The sequence below is a fragment of the Electrophorus electricus genome, chromosome 3, assembly GCF_013358815.1.
Source record: "Electrophorus electricus isolate fEleEle1 chromosome 3, fEleEle1.pri, whole genome shotgun sequence".
In the NCBI taxonomy this organism is placed as follows: Eukaryota; Metazoa; Chordata; class Actinopteri; order Gymnotiformes; family Gymnotidae; genus Electrophorus; species Electrophorus electricus.
Genome location: NC_049537.1, coordinates 230,288 through 235,000, shown reverse-complemented (window position 1 = coordinate 235,000; position 4,713 = coordinate 230,288). Strand labels below are relative to the sequence as shown.

Genomic DNA, 4,713 nt, shown 5'->3' with positions numbered 1-4,713 from the left:
CCAGATATGTCCACCATCGTCCCCGTCTCGAAGAAACCTCGACCCTCCGACCTCAATGACTACCGCCCTGTCGCCCTCACATCAGTCGTGATGAAGTGCTTTGAAAAGCCAGTCAGAGACTTCATCACATCTTCACTGCCAGCCTCCATGGACCCACTGCAATTTGCATACCGCCACAACCGCTCCACTGACGATGCAATTGCACATCTGCTCCACACTACACTGACTCACCTGGACGAAGGGAGGGGAAATTATGTTAAAATGCTATTTGTCGACTACAGTTCAGCATTTAACACTATCATCCCCTCCCTACTCACTACTAAGTTGGGAGATCTAGGACTGCATACATCCCTGTGTGACTGGATCTTCAACTTCCTAACAGACAGACCACAATCAGTACGGGTGGGCAACTGCGCCTCATCCACCCTCACTCTCAGCACTGGAGCTCCTCAGGGTTGTGTCCTAAGCCCCCTGCTCTACTCACTGTACACCTACGACTGCATAGCCACTTCCACCTCTAACATCATTGTCAAGTTTGCTGACGACACCGTTGTCGTGGGTCTGATCTCGGACAACGACGAGAGGACCTACCTGGAGGAGATTAAACACCTGGAAAACTGGTGCCAGGAAAATAATCTCCTCCTAAACGTCAGTAAGACAAAGGAGCTGATCGTGGATTGCAGCAAGAAGCAGGTGTGGCACTACCAACCTGTGAGGATCAGTGGAACCACGGTGGAGAGAGTAGATAGTTTCAGGTACCTTGGAGTTCACATCTCACAGGACCTGTCCTGGTCCCGCCATACCAACTCCCTGGCAAAGAAGGCTCGTCAGCGTCTTTACCACCTCAGACGCCTAAGGGACTTCAGACTGCCCTCCAAAGTACTGCGGAACTTCTACACCTGCACTATCGAGAGCATCCTCACAGGGAACATCACAGTCTGGTTTGGGAATAGCACCAAGCAGGACAGACAAGCACTCCAAAGGGTAGTGCGTTCAGCAGAGCGCATCACTCACACAGAACTTCCTGACCTGCAGACCATCTACTACAAGCGGTGCCAGACCAAGGCCAGGAAAATTGTGAAGGACCCCACCCATCCCAACAATAGACTCTTCACTCTGTTGAGGTCAGGGAGGCGCTTCCGCTCCCTGAAGACCAAGACAGAGAGGCTGAAGAGGAGCTTCTTCCCACAGGCCATTCGGGCCCTGAATCAGGGAAACTGATAAACTGTGGGGACCACCACCACCATGTAACATGACTGTATATCTGTACATCTGTATATATAGATTTATACTCAATTACCCTGTTACACAACAACCGTAGATATGTTATTATATAAAATGGATCTGTACATTCTGTAGATTGTGTACATATATACCCAACCGTATACATTGTACATTGTGTATATAATCATAATATACATATATTGTACATACATTGTTAATATATTTTTGTACATACATAGAATATATATATTTATCTGCATATATATATTTTTCTCTATGCACCCCTGGTTCTCTTCCTCAGTTTGGACAGAGCACTCTCCACCATTTCACTGCGAGTTATACTGTGTATGACTATATATGTGACGAATAAACCGAACTTGAACTTGAACTTGAACTATTCTGTATTACTATGTAGTATGTATAGAGTTACCCAGAGAGACATGCTAGTACCACTCACGGAGAACTGCTCTTAGATCTGTGATTATTTGAAACATTTTCAGTTGGTGGTACCAAAAGCTATTTTACTTTATTACTTAATTAATTGTTTTTCATTTCGTGTTGTTTCCTGCTTGAATCATGTTTAATATGGTCTATATCCTAATCGAGTTTATTTTTTAAAACCTTGCTGTAAAAATGATTGTCTTAAGTTCTATACAATCTTTCATAGTTGACAGCTGTTACGTAAACAGCTGTTGTTTTAGTATTGATTTAAGATTATATATTACATACCTTAGCTCAAAGCACAGTTTATTTCAGAATGAACCCTTATATTAGTGTTTGTCTTATGTATAGTTTATATTACTATAATAATCCACTGAGTATTACCCTCAATACTCACTAAAGTCATTATATTACTATAATAATCCACTGAGTACTCACTACATTGAATATTATTACAATTATATACATTTACAGTATTTGGCAGAGGCTCCTACCCAGAGAGACCTACATATTCACATGTTCATCAGTGTAACAGTACATGAGGGATCCAAACCCATGAGCTTGGTGTTAAGAGCCTTAAAGGAAAGCTCACCTGAAGTAAACAAGAGCTCTGACTATAACACACACACACACACACACACACACACACACACACACACACACACACACACACACACACACACACACACACACACACACACACAGACACACACACACTCACTCAAGGCAAGTTTATTTTCTTACACATCAGCAATTTAAAGTGTTTCACATAAGATATAGAAGAATTAAAAATCTTCCAAGATCTATCACATCGAGAAGGTATTTGCTAATAATTTGGCACAATAAAGAATTGTACATAGACAAAAAATAAAAGTAAAACATTATAAAAATAAAACAAAGAAGCAAGCAAAGTTTATTTATAAAGTGCTTTTTACAACAGATGTTGTCACAAAGCAGCTTTACAAATGTCTAAGGCCACGCCCCCAGTGAGCAAGACAAGGGCGACAGTGGCAAGGAAAAACTCCCTAGAACACGAGGAAGAAACCTGGAGAGGAACCGAGACTCAGGAAGGGGGGCATCATCCTCTGCCTGACAATACACACACACACACACACACACACCCACACACCCACACACATACACACACACACACACACACACACACACACACACCCACACACACCCACACCCACACACACACACGCACACACACACACACACGCGCACACACACACACGCACACACACACACACACACACACACACACACGCAAGCACGCACGCATGCACATACATAGACAGTATGGGTGTAAGTCGTAAAGATAGAAGTTAATCTGATTTCTGTTTCCCAAAGATTTCTGATTGGCAGGCATCTATGTGGAAGATTTCTGCAATAGACAAACAATATAAAAATGCCTGTAGTTATGAATGAATTTGCATAAATTATGTCCTGTCCAGTACAGGTTAAAATCATTTAAAGTATCTGCCCCGAAAAGTAAAACACAACTAATTTCCACAGAAAAAAACCCTAAAGATTTTTATTTGAAGTTTATTTTTCTCTTTCCTTAACAATATTGTTAGTTTTACATTTAGCTGACAAAGCAACTTATAATTATGAGTGAGTTATCGAAAGCAACTTATAATTATGAGTGAGTACAATTTTTGAGCAATTGAGGGTTAAGGGTCTTGCTGAGGGGCCCAACAGGCGCCCACTGAGCTACCATTGCCCTACTCAGTCAATTTCACAGGCCAGACTGTCACCAAACCTTTGCTGTTGACTGGTTTTATTGACATGTATTCTGAACACAGCACTGTTGTGTCTGGCTTCCCTGTGTTCCAGGTTTTGCCTCTGACTCTCCAGTCTCCCCCATCCTGATCCATGCCAGGTTTTCCGCTGAGCCGAGGACTGTATAAAAGGAAGAGGAAGAGCAGCGGTCTGTGTAGGGCTCATTAGAGGAGTGATTGTGGCTGCTGGTGTTTTGACTTGTTGCTGTTTTTTTGCTGTTTTTTGCTGTTGTGTTGCTTGGGTTTGTGTGTATGACTTTAGGTTTTCCCCTTGACTTATGGTTTGTTTTGTCTCTTATTGGTTTGGTTGCTGGGTAATATATGTTTCTTCTATCTTGTATATATTGTCCTATATATAGTTACACATTGGTGGTAGGGAGAGGCTGCCATTTTGTTTGGGTGTGGGTTTGTCTCTGTTTATACCAGTATAGTCCGTGTAGTCATTCTATGTTTCTTTTTGTTAGCTTAGGCAGTTGTTTCTGGTGTGGTTTTGTTTGGTTTTGTTTGTTGTGTTGTCCTGGGTCACTCCTGTGCTATTGCACCAGATTGTTGTATATTTCTGTATCTGAGCACCAAAACTTGTAAATATACTTGACCTTTGACCTTTGCCACCATCCTGTTTGTCTGGCTTGTATTCCATTACTCATTATTACCGCTGTTACACTCGAACCCTCTGTTACGGCCCCGAGTCTAGACAGGGTTGCACACACACACACACACAAAAAACCCCACACAAACACACCCCTCCCTCCCAGCCTAGAGAGGGTCATGACAGGACATTCATAAATCAGCATGCTCCTCAAATACAGAGACAAACACAAATAGAACCATACAGCTTTAACTAGGGAGGGAGGTGTTACACATTCATGGAAATTACACATATGTGTATTAAAAAATTCCCCACTCACCCTCCCCCAGGTCTCTTTTTCCTTCAAGCTCAGGTCCTCTACCAGATGTCTTGGAGTCTGAGGGTCCTGTGTAGTATCTTAGCTGTTCCCAGGACTGCACTCTTCTGTACGGAGATCTCAGATGTTGTTCCTGGGATCTGCTGGAGTCATTCTCCCAGTCTGGGGGTCACAGACCCTAGTGCTCCAGTTACCACAGAAACCACCATTACCTTTATCGTTCAATTCTTTTCCAGCTCTTCTCTCAGCTCTTGGTATTTCTCCAGCTTTTCATGTTTCTTGTTCCTGATGTTGTCACTTGGGATCAGCACATCTATCACTCTTCTGCTGTTTATCCTCCACTACTGTGTCCAGTGGGG

General features: G+C 42.7%; 1 long non-coding RNA gene across 3 annotated transcripts in view; it reads left to right on the top strand.

Annotated features, from left to right (window-relative positions):
• LOC118241027 overlaps positions 1-4,063 on the top strand; it is a 5,742-nt gene extending 1,679 nt beyond the window's left edge. For all 3 annotated transcript variants that reach the window (XR_004775789.1, XR_004775791.1, XR_004775790.1), the window contains exon 3: positions 3,505-4,063. This is a non-coding gene — a long non-coding RNA (uncharacterized LOC118241027). The remainder of the gene's footprint in view (positions 1-3,504) is intronic.
• The last annotated feature ends 650 nt before the right edge of the window (positions 4,064-4,713 follow it).